The sequence below is a fragment of the Strix aluco genome, chromosome 2, assembly GCF_031877795.1.
Source record: "Strix aluco isolate bStrAlu1 chromosome 2, bStrAlu1.hap1, whole genome shotgun sequence".
NCBI lineage: Eukaryota > Metazoa > Chordata > Aves > Strigiformes > Strigidae > Strix > Strix aluco.
This window is the reverse complement of record NC_133932.1, coordinates 105,191,562-105,204,166: the sequence shown is the minus strand read 5'-3', so window position 1 is coordinate 105,204,166 and position 12,605 is coordinate 105,191,562. Positions and strand designations below refer to the sequence as shown.

Genomic DNA, 12,605 nt, shown 5'->3' with positions numbered 1-12,605 from the left:
GTGTGAAACAGTGTTTTCCGCTGCAGAATTCAAAGATGCTAATGGTGCCACAAAGATACTTAATACAGCATGTACTCACGACAGTGAAGCTCATGTGGTCATCTCAGAAGTCATTGCCCAGAACAAAGATTGGACCGAGTTCATTTGGACACATGAACTATTTTTTCCTCTTTTTCTTCCCTCCTTTGTCTCTTTCTTTGGTCTGCTGAGCCTGTTTCTTTCTCCTGATGCATTCTCCTCCTCTTTTTTGCTTTCTTAAGCACATTAGACTTACCAATTGCATTATTCTCAGGGTTACTGTGCAAGAATCACCAGGAAAATTTACAGAGACTCTGGGACTAATTGTGATTAGGTGTTATACATATGCTTACAAAAATATACATCTAGAATTTCACACCTGTAGCAGAACTGCCATGTTCAGCATTTTTGGACAACAAAGAGGTAATACATATAATGATATCCATGATTTTTATGTGGTTTCCCTATTCATGCCACTGTCTTGCTGCAAACTAAAAGCAGACGATTGCTTCAGTATACATATGGATGCTTGTGGTTTCCTAAATCATTTATATTTTCTGGTATGCCACTGGCAATTTTGCATATTCAATGTGTTGGTTTTGTTCTTTCATGACAAGCAAAATTGCTATTTGAAAGTTTGGTGTGTTTTCAGAGTTTTCTACTAATTTTGAATTCATATGTAGAAGTTGCCCAAGAATCTATACAATATTATATATCTTAAATTTAATACCCTAAAAATTATCATATCATTATTGTTAGCACCCACAACATATCTCAGGTGATGCACAACTTTAGAAGAACTAGCTCATAAACTCATTTATAAATAGTAACTTTGCACAATAAATTTTTTTCTTTTATATCCTTAAGCCATATACTTTTAGTGATGTTTAAAAATATATATTATCTCCTTTTCAGATCTTGGACTCTGAACTTGAGGCAATTCTTGGTTATATGCTTGAAACTTGGAGAGTATCTTCAATAAATAGGTATGTGTAATGGATACATTCATGTTTTGTGTGGGATGGAGTGTGTGTGAGTTTTGTTGACAGTTTATTGCTGAACTTCTTAAAGCTCTTGATAAATCTCAACTGCCATGAATGGGACAGTATGATGGATATTTTCTTGCTGAATTTTCAATAACACATGTGGTATTTGTGTGGCAGAAATTGGGAAGGGTATGATGCTCACAGTTACTCAGAAATGTGTAGCCAAACCTACAAATTTGACTTCAGAGTGAACACAAAGATGAGTCTCCATGAGCAAGTAAGAAGTTTTGAAGGTAAAATCAGTGAGTCGGAAAAAGTAGCTCTACTCTTGATCCCCCCCCATACTTGAGGCTGTGCTTTAACTGTCTTTTTGTCTGTGTTTCCTTTGGTTTTCTTTGCAACTGTTAAAGGTAGTAAAGGTATGAATGTGACTAAAAACTGGGAAGAAAATGGCCATAAAGGTCAAAATCTTGGGTACACTGAAGGTCCTGGAAATTTTCTCTAGTATTTCAGTGAAGCTACTATCTCACTTGGAACATTTACAGAAAATATTTAGGCAGTTTCAGAAATACATTCTTGCATATAACGAAGCAATTTTTAGGTGATTTCTTTTTTAAAAGTCAGGTCATACTTCATGATGCTTGAAACTCTGCTGAGTTCCTATCAATGGAGAAAGAGAAACAAGAGAAGATTTTGAAGGTTTTATTCTTTCTGAAGAGTTTATAGACATATACAGTTCTTTGAGTCTCAGCTCTAAAGGGGAAATGGTTTTTTGAGTACATGGATGTAACAATTGAACTTAGCTTGATCTGTATGAGAAACTTTGAAGAAATTTGTAATGGGGGAGAGGTTGATTTCTTCTTCTAAAATCCAGGACCATTTTTTTGATGTAGAGGACCCCTGCACAAAAATGGGTTTTTGCAGTAAGTTGTTTGTCTATAAAAATAAGAATGCAAAATATTTTCATAGTGTGCTTCACCTGTTGTTTGGCAAAAGCTGGAGAGGAACCATTGTCTCCATTTTATGTATGGGGTCAGGTACTTGCCTGGATCACTTAATGTATGATTGTCCTACTACTGGATCTCCTGGATGTTCACACAGTGAACTGTGTCTGGGCCTGTAAGAGGATCCTATGTCTAACAGTGATTTCAGAATTTGTGCAAAAGATCTTAGCATGTAATCTGATGTTTCCTTAATATTTCTCATATCTATGGATGTGCCTTCACTTCTCTCCTTTTCAACTATTCCCTCTTTGTGGTGCATTTCTTCAGTCTCATTTGTTCTGCTTTGTTTTCTCCTTTGCTCCTTTATTTTGCTTTCCCATGTTTTTTGCCTTTTCCTCCTCTTTTTAGTTCATTTTCAGTCTCTGGAGGTTGGCAGCAGTGGGATCTTACAAAGGAGGAGCTTCTGAAAAAAATAGTAGCAGAATGAGCTTCCCTTTTACTGCCTCTCTAGAGAGCCTGCTGTAAAAGGCAACTTGCTGTCATTCCTGTAAATTTTCTTTTGCAGCCAGCTCTGTTGGGTGTCCCCTTTGTGCCCTGTGAACATCTGTGTTGCAGCTTATGTCTGAACCGAACTGGAGAACAAATGTGTGAACCTGCTTCTTATTTTGAGCAGGAAGCTGCTGCTATTAGTAGGTCATGTGGCCTTGGTTCACCTGCAACTTCTAATCCCCATCTGGGAGCAAACCAGCCGTCTGTCCTCTCCCCTTCCGCCATCCATGCCCTTGTCCGTGGGGTAGCATGTTTCTCTGCTTTCCTCAAGACACTGCCCAATGCCTGTCAGTTGTCAGTGTTCATTTTCTCCCTGAATTTTTCCCAAGACATCATGCAGAAAGGAAGAAAGGAGGACTGTAGGACTTTTATGGCATAACTTACTTTCCGTTGCTCCTGGAAACTTCTCCCTGCATGCACACAGTCATGCAGCCACCACCCAGTAGCACCACCCTTCTGCATAAGGAAGAAGACTTCAAGCCCTGAAGTATTCAGGCTCAGGGTATGCTGGCGCAGAAGAGGAAACCCATACCCCAGGCTGTGCACAGGATTCCAGGAAAAGGTGACAGTGTTTCTGTGCTGGTTTTGGACATAGCACAAGACAGCCCATTGAGCATAAGTTGTGAACTTAACATCAAACAGACTTGCTTTAAGCAACTTTTTACTTTAAAAGAGAAAAAAAGGGTGAACAAAAATAAGCAGCACTGCCCTGTTTGCAAAAGCGCTATCCCATTTGAGCGTGCTCAGCAATGTTTAAAAAGCGTAGGTGATGAACTGCAGTCTTTGTGGCATATGTGTGCCTCTGAGAGAAAACTGAAATCTGTTGTGTCAAGTTGGCTTCGGCTTATGCTCGAAGGGTTGTTGTGATGAGCCTGGAAGGTGTGGAAACTTCTGTGAAAGATCAGGTGCGATATCAGAGAACGACTGTAACCCGGGGGAGGAAGCTGGAGGATTTGAGGTCAGTCTAAATCGGCAGCCATCAGCTGGGAAAGGAGCATGGCTGATTTAGCAAGAGTGTGCACCAATTCAGCAACTTTCCTCAGTGTTTGGGTTGGAAAGACTCAGAAATAGCAAATCTTCCCGGCTGACGTTAACTTAAATGGCTACTGGGCAACCTTGTTTTCTTTCCCTTTCATTAAATGAGCTCACTTTTGGCAGAAATGTATGTGAATTTCAGAGCTTTCCAAGCCAGGTTAGAAAAAGTTGGCCCCTTTCTTTCCAAAACTAACCATCAAGGCAGTCCCAATGCACCCCAGATGTCTCTATGCATGTGAATCTTGCGCAGGCAATGGTCTCTCTTGTTTGTTTGTGTATGCACTTGTTATGGAGGGAAGGGTTGGTCTAGCTGATTGTATGATTGGGAGTGCTAAACAGCTAAAATTTCTAAACAAAAAAATCTGGTCCTCTTTAAACGTTGGCGGACAGATATCTGTCTTCCATCTGTGGCAGCCTATGCCAAACGTCAGAAGAACTGCAAAGTTCATGTTCTGAAACCTCAGAGAAATAACTGACACGATCCAACTTATTTTTTTTAAACTACATGCAAATCTGAGATATTAAACACAGAAAGTGATGTTGAATTGTGACAAGCAGGCAGAAGCCGGGAAGTTCAGCTGGAAAGGTTGTGCCTCCTCTGACCCTACAGCAAAGCTCCCATGCTGGGCATGGAGTCCTTCAGCACTGCTGCACAGGCATTGCTGTCAATTGCCACCGTGCAGCGGTCGCCCACCAGGCAGGCAGTCCCCTGATTGTCCCCTGCAGCTGGGTCACACAAGGTGTTGCACGGCCTGACGTAATGGGGTGGAAGGTGGCTGGTAGAATTGCAGCTGTGTACAACTCACAAGAGCCCTCAGGAGGTGCAGGGTGGCTGTTTTCCTGCCCTTACAACCAGGAAAGTTGTATGCCACAGCAGATAGTGCCGGGTTTGAACGGCCGTTTCCTCAAAAAGCTCCTTGCTGGAGTACTTGAGCAAGGGAGCTCCATTCAGAGGAAAGGGGAATGTGGATGAAACAGTGGGCTGTAACTGCTGTGTTTGCTCCTCGGGGCCATGGCCCGCGGGGAAGGGAGTCGGAGCAGCCTTGAGGCTGCTCCAGCAAAAAGCTGAGGTTGCAACAGCCCTAGGCCAGCCCCGAGCTAGGAGTTACATACAGATGTTTTGTCTATTCTTGTTCTTACTTGAGACTTCATCCAAAAAGGACTGTGTTGCTCTCGGTGAGCTTTGGATCAGCCCCATGGAGCAGCTGAGAAATAAAGCACGACTCTGCACCAGCTTGTATCGACTGGGCAGTAACAATTTGGTTTGGTTAGAGAAGGTGTCAGCTTTTAGCAGTTCTCTGTTCATTTTTAATTTGCTTCCCCATCTAGGCACTGCATTGTATTTAGTCATGTGAATCTCTGCTGTGTTGTCCCTTCTATTTTTCAAAGTTATGCAAAGAAGTTACGTGTTAAAACTATTTCCTTTTTCTGAATTGGCTTGGCATTGCAATGGTTTGTCTCCCTTTGCAGTGCTAGAGAAATGTGTGTTTACAGTAGGTGATTACAAGGACGACACTTTGGTACCTGAGAACCTGGGAGCAATGACTTCTTATTCGCTGGAATGGTCATGGCTGAGTCACACTGCTAAACATGCTGTATGTTACCAAGTAACACACAGTGCTATTCACTGAGGATGTTAGTAACGTGTTACGCAACTGTCAGGCTTAAAAATTAAAGCACTAATAAGTATCTTTGAAATACTCGTGTTTAAGATTGGTTACTGTTTATAACACCAGTAGTTCTGAACACATATTTAACTCCAAATGCGAGAAAATGAAGTAGAATGAAGGCAGTCTTTCTGCTAAAATGGCTTAATGGCTTTGGGTATTTAAGAAAGCGACAGTCACCTTACGGTGTGAGTATATTTTGTGTACCTTACAGTACTCACCTAACTGGCTGTCACCTGCAGGAATCATTTCTGTAGACCTCCTGAACCTCCATTGCAGGATTGCTGCCTGTCACTACATGCCATGCGTGCAGGGGGTGAAGGGGTAAATGTCCGAGTGGCTTTCTAATATGAACACTCAAGAAACCAGTGCCATCACTGAACAAGCGGGTATGATCTGCTGTTGATTCTGTTATGCTTTTTTACTTGAAGAAAATGTTTCCGAATTGGAGAGGCAGGTGCACACTCATGTGTGGTGCCTTCTGTATAGATACTAATCACGCCTTCTGCTTCCCGTCCTCGTGCATCCCAGCAATGCGTGTTGCTATTCACTGCGCGATGATTTGGCCTGTGATCCTACCCGTGCATAAAGTGTGTGGTAGCCAAATGTAGCAACACGGGAATGAAGTATCATTATTTTGTCAAGACAAGATACCCAGCATAGAGTATCATAAATTGGTCCCAGGAGGACAGACCTAGAATATAAACTGTAGTGCTTTGAATATATGTATGTTATAATTGTATTAAAAGCTTTGCAGCAATTTGTATTGTATTACAGCTGACAAAGTATTTTACCTCCTAGTAACTAACTAATGTAAATAGTGTTGATATTTTTCTTTTCCATATTTATAATTACATTAATTGCTTCGCGTATTAATAACAGTTAAATGTCAGAGCCCAAGCTGTAGCTGCCAGTAATCCACAAGCAATTTGTTTGCATATTCAAAATATGAAACTGAAGAGTAATTGCGCTTTTTGCAAGCACATATCTTCACAGCTTAAATTTTACATAATAAAGCCCACTGTGTTACCTAAATATTGTCATGTTCAATATCAAATCTAGTGCTAACAGAACGTCTTTTGGAAATTAAGAGAAACTTTGTGCTAGAAGATCAGAAGACATCTGATAAAAAATAAATGATATTAGCTTGGAATTTTGACTTATTTCCAAATAAAGCTAAACTTTGAAAAAGATGTTTCCTGCCCTTGAAAACAGCCTTTTTCAGAATCCAGAACTGAAAGATCCACATGCAGTGCAATTTTTGGTTTTGTAATATGATTTAATTGGGCTAACAGAGTGTCGCAAAGAAGCATTCGAGGATTGACTGAATTTTTCAATGGGAGCTATTTTTTTTGAAAGTTTCCAGAGAAGTAATCTTTCTGCATTGGCATTTTGCGGACTTTAGTATTTTTATTCTTAGAGACAAAGAAAATTGAGATTTTAGCATAAATCTGGCTAAAACTTCAGTTGAATCAAGCCTCCTCTTTAGCTTTCTCATTTTTTTCATTTTTGTTTTCTGTGTAATTATGGTGCTTTCTTTGTGTTGAACTCCTTGTTGGAGGGCAGCATTTAATACAGCTGATGGTTTTGAAAATTTGCAAACCACTGGTATTTGTGAGGGCTGCAGAGTAAAGAGTCAGTTTCAACTTAATATTGCAGGTGTATGCTGAACTATCTGGGGAAGAGCAAAGGTTGATTAAATTCACAAAATAAAGTGATTCGTAGTTTTCTAAATATGTCACTCAACCTAAAATTAACTCAGTTATTTACCAGTCACACACATGCTAATGAATCCTGACAATCTCAATCGACCTGCTGCGATGAAATTCACTGTCACCTAATATTATTTCCTCTGTATTTTCCGTAAAAGGAAAGAGTGATTGTAGCGTTTATCACATGCAAAGGAAAAATGCTCAGGGATTTTAATATTTTTTTAATACCCGCAATTCCAGGATACTAGTAAACTAGTTGCATTTAATTAGTAAGGCTATAAAAGAGGCACTTCTTTTTTGTAAGTGTCTCCTAAAGTTTAATCCCCAGAGATTTCATATGTGATAGTGATGAAAGTGGCTGCTTCTAAGTCATTATCAATGATATTTGAGAAATAAAGTTGAAGATACCTTTTAATGCAACATGTGACAAAATTAAGACATTAAGGTAATACAGTAAATATGATTTATTATTATTTCTAAAGTTAGAATCACCTTGGAATGGCATTTTTTAGCTGTGTGTTCCTAGTAGCTATAAGAAATATGTAAGAAATTTGTAAGTTTTGCAAAGTCTTAAATGTCTTTATATTCCTGCTAAATACAGAAATATATTATTTAAATAAAAATGTGGTTATCTTGCATTTGTACTTTAGTTGTGGGTAAATGTCCAAAAGGCTGCCCTGGATTATGAAATAGTATCTCTCTTTCCAAGGTTTCTCCCCCAAAGCTTTACAAAATCCCGATGAAAATCGACACTGATCCATAAAATAGACATCACTGTAGCATCAACATGGGTAGGATGCAACAACTGAAAAGATTTCTGGCCTACGGTTATTTCTGTCCTGAAAATGGACATAGATAAAGATATATATAAAATATTTAAAGCTGCTGGGCAATGGCAGGCTGTTTGCAGGCAGCTGCATGTTCAGCCTTTTTTGGCTAGAATGGTTAAGTGGCTAATTAAGTGGACAAGTCAGGTCTCAGCATGCCCTTGGAGAGAGGACTGCTGTGCCTCAGCTTCCCATGAAAGTTTTGGCAGAGATGGGCTTGAAGCTGCAGCAATCTCATTGTGAGATGTGGTGTTGAGTATGAGATGGGCTTGCTAGAACCCATTTTACTGGATTTTACTCAGTGCCTGCCATCCAAAGAGAAACATAAAAAGTTAAAAGAACCCTGAAATTTTGAAAACTGAAATTAAGTCATCACATTCAGTAGCATTTCTTTCCAGGTTGTTCCAAATTGTTACTGAATTTGTTTACAAGGTTGGTTGTTAATTTTTTGTGTTGTGTTTTTTTTTTTTTTTCTTAATCGTTTCCATGATTTTCTTACCTGATTCATTCAGTGACATCAACTATAGTGACCAAACAGTTGTTTCCATGGTGTCAAGTTGCAGTCTTACAAGTGTCCTTGTATGAATCGGGTAAGAGAAACAGATCAGCTAAAAATGGAGAAAGTTTCGTTGCAAAAATAAACCAGAAATATTTGGTAAAAGTTTGCAGGAAAGTGGCTTGGAAGTCTAAAAATTATTTTAACATAGCTGAGTCTTCAATACATCCAAAGATGCCAGCACGGCTAGTTTCATAGTGAAGCAGAAAGGGATCTGTCCACATCTGATGACAGCAACCAGCTGGAGAACATTTCAAATAGGTAAAGAACTCTGTAATAAGAGTGAACAAATTTAACTGCAATAAAAAAAAAAAAAAGCGCATCTTGCTCATCCTCTAAACTATGCCAACTAGCATCACAGCGCATTGTGATTAAGGTCTGTCTCCTTAATAAATTGCATCTTAAAGGGATCTTGAGTACTTCTGTTATGTCACAGATCCAGTTCCAATTCCATACTGTTGTAAGCCAGGGGCTCAACCAATGAAGATGATGAAGTTGCATCAGGCTTATGTAAATGCAGGTGAAATCTGACTTGCATTCAGTATATGTAGCAAGGAAGATACGTCCAAATTTAGCAGGCTCCAAATGATACTGTTTTATGGTATACTGTATCATCATGGATTTGAATATTATTTGGGGTACATGCTAATAATTTCAAAAAGACCCTTGATGTGTGCAGTGACAATAAGAATTAATTCCACTGCTGTCATGACAGCTCTCACTGGGAATATTGTGCCTTGCCTGGGCTCAGACGTTATTTCCAATAAGTATGGAAATAATGGCTCACAGTGCTGCAAAGTGTTAGGAGATCTCAAGGGAAATCTCATCAGATTATGTGATAGGTTTGAAATTAATCCATGTCCCCACTGTATTTACACAATACACAATTGTCTCTCTGATGGCTTATATGGAAAGGTAAACGCTACCGTCCTAAATCAGCGAGGGGACTTGCTGCAATACATTCTCTTGGTAGAGACTACATTTCTCTCTGAGTTGATACAGGCAACTCAGAAAATTATTATATAACTTTCCTACACTGCAGACATATTGTTGTCTGGTTTGTAACCTCATTATGCCACATCATCATCTTTCTTGCAGTTCTCCTTGCCGACAGTTCAGCAGACATTAATTTTTACATTATCCTTCTGAAAATCTGGAATGGAAAAAATTGTTGAGAACTTCTTGCTTCTAGCGTGGATATGACCCAGCTATAGATCCATTCATCCACCTGTCATTCCTAGATTGCTCTTCGGTGAAGGCTTCTTTACAGCAGTGTTCTCGCCTCTTTGCAATCTGGTTTGGGATTGTGCCAGGCTTTGCCTCTTCAGGTGTGCAGAACTGCGTTATGTTAGGCCAAAAACTGTCTTCTCATCGTCTTTCCCTGAGGAGCAAGGGTTTATCATCCATGGAAGAATGTACACTTCGCCACACTTGTAAGTAGTGAATATCTCAAGAAGCATATGACAAGCTTGCCAGCCCATGGGTTGAATTTCTTGAATCCTGCCTGTTCTGGAGAGCATAAGCTAAAAGCTCAATTATGAATCCTTATAAGATTTTAAGCGTGCAGGAAAGATGTTCTCTGGTCAAGAAGTCTTAAAAGGACTTTGAAAGGAATGGTCTTCTTCACTCATCCGCTTCTACCTTAAAGATTGAATACCAGTACTAAGTAGTTTTAGAGGCCCAGGGCAAAAGGGAAATTAGCACCATATGAGATGTGTAAAGGCTGCTAGCCTGGACTAGACTTCTACCTTTTAAAGCAAAGTGACTTTCTATGTTGCTTTTGTGAATATAGAAATAAAACAGGGGAGACACTGCATTTCTGCTGCTTCTCCGCTCATTGATTTAACTTCCTTTGTATGTGGCTTCCACATTTAGCTCCCAGTCTTCCTTGGGGCTTCCTTCCCATTATAAAATCCATCCTTCCTCCGAAAGGCATTTTCTTTATTCATTTGTAAGTTCTTTCTCCTCCTTGAAGATTCAACAACACAGTGAAGAACCTCTAGGATCCTTTCTGTTGACTTTTCTTCTTCCCCAATAGACTGTCTACGGACAGTTTTCCAATACTTTTTCCTTATTGTCTGTGCTTGTCTTTACTCTTAAGAGAACCCATCTCTCCTTTTCCTTCCAGTAGTCACTAGCTGTGGCAGGCAAAGTCTTGATCAGGCCTTTCTATCTTTCTGAAAATTTAGAAGGTTCATGTAGACATTTGGTACAAACAATGGTTTTGTTTGCTATAAACTCTAGTTCTACTTAGAGCTTCTTTTTTTTTAATTCTCCATTTTGATAGACTGTTGGATCAGTGTATCAGCAGTCACATCTGACACTAGTGTCAAAACATGATAGATACCTGGCTCCCTTTAATTAATCACGTAGAAGAGAAAACAAGAGAAAACCCACGTAATAATTTATTTCCTCTAATACTAATGCTTCCAGATTCCAATTGCCTTTATCAGCTTTTAAAAAACATCTGAGTATATATTAGAATCTTGTACATTTTATCTGATAGGTACAAATACAACACCTTTTCTATTTCTTGTTATTCATGATAGCTGGATTTTGTATGTCATTTGTATTTTTCCCTCATAAGCATTGGGGGAGGAGAAGGGACTATATAGCTCTTTATTCTTGTTTACCTTGCTGAGCCAAAGCAGTTAAAATGGGGCATAAACCATCCAAAGTGCCGTACACTAAATTCCAATCGATTAATCACCGAGATGACCAAAAAGAAACACAGATTGGTGATACAGCTGCTGCTGACTGCTGACAGCACAAATACAAGACAGTGAGGTTACAGCAGGAGAATTGGAGAAATCATTATGACTGGTAATGATGTATGAGATGGAAAGAAATCAGGTTATTTCAATATCAACACTGGGTTTGTAAGTGGCAGTATACGGAAAAACAATTGTTATTATTTATCATCTGACCTGTTTTTCAATTGAATTGTTTGGGCATTTTTAACTTTATACGCTGAGAAATTAATAATTTAAGTACATCTCTTTGTGCCTTCTGAAGCATTGAAAAATATGAACCTGAATAGTGCATGGTACTTAAAATTGTGTTTAGCATAGAGGTATTTATCTATTTGTCATGTGGAAGGAAAATTAATAATCTTCTTTGTGCACCAAAACTTTTATACTGAATGTTTTCTGAAATTTCATTATGTAGAAGCCCAGTGGAAGCTGTGTTGTTCAAAACATTTTTGTTTTCAGGTACCGTAATGTGTATTTGTTCAAACAAAGAAATGCTTATCTGTTGAAAAGATAGCAGTGATAAATTACTTCAGCTTTCATGCTTGCCTACTGTTTTCCATTTGGCATTAAATTCCTGGCTGAATCCTAGAGGTAGATAGATCTGAATTCAAAAAGTTACCTTGATATCTTTTTTAGCCAACCCCCATGACCTGATGATATGAAGGAAATTTAGTCGTCTAAAGGACCATCTTGTATATACCATTCTTGTATAGTTTAAATCCCACTAGATAACCAAAGGATTGCAATTTTTACCATTTTCTCTGAAGTGTATTAATTTTCAGAGGATGTACAAGACCTCTACCTTTACTGTCACAACAACAGCACTTTAGATATCAACAGTTTAACTATCTGTTGAATCTAAATAGCATGCAAATTGAGCTTCCCATACTCATCCTATCTCATTATGTGTAATACTGCATATGCTCTGTTAATCCTTTTGAAAAATTACTGACTCCTGAATAACTTACTACTATAAATCATATCTTTTTTTTTTTTTTTTTTTTTTTCTGTCATTGACTTTTAAGTTCAAGGGTCTGTTTTATTTCTCATCAGAAAACAAATTTCTCTCTGTGCTTATCGTGAAGTATTCCAGGCTTGTGTTTTCCATTTTAATGGAGGTTCACAACTCCTCCCTGCCTTCTCCTCACTGAATAAGTGATCCTTATGCAATCCACAATGGAAGCATGCAAAAACAGAAGATTAACAAAACAGTTCAAAAAGCTAAAAGGCAACATGCCGTAAGTGAGCTGTATTAGCATATTTGAATGTATAAGAAAAAGTAATTGGGAACTCTCCCCTTGTTTGCCAATCTTAACCACGGATCATCTGATAGAATAATTGTTATTTACAAAATAGCAACATTGGCCTTCAAATAGGAGATGCTGCATGTCTCATCTGATTCTTGAGGTCTGTATCTTCATCTACATTTTAGCTGGTTCATATTGGCTGCCCACGGAAGGACTGCAGACATCTGCTTGTGAAGGAGATGAAGTTTCTCACACTGATTTAGGAGGAGAATTTCCTGCCCTGGGATGAACAAACATGTGCATTTGACCAA

At 38.8% G+C, this 12,605-nt stretch overlaps 1 protein-coding gene across 6 annotated transcripts in view; it reads left to right on the top strand.

Annotated features, from left to right (window-relative positions):
• Window positions 1-12,605, top strand: part of ENOX1 (ecto-NOX disulfide-thiol exchanger 1) — a 380,823-nt gene that overhangs the window by 78,251 nt on the left and 289,967 nt on the right. For 5 of the 6 annotated variants that reach the window (XM_074815638.1, XM_074815637.1, XM_074815632.1 and 2 more), the window contains one exon: window positions 934-1,004. The exons of the other annotated variant lie outside the window; for it this stretch is intronic. The gene's annotated coding sequence lies outside the window, so the exon portion shown is untranslated. The remainder of the gene's footprint in view (window positions 1-933; window positions 1,005-12,605) is intronic. 6 annotated transcript variants of the gene reach the window in all.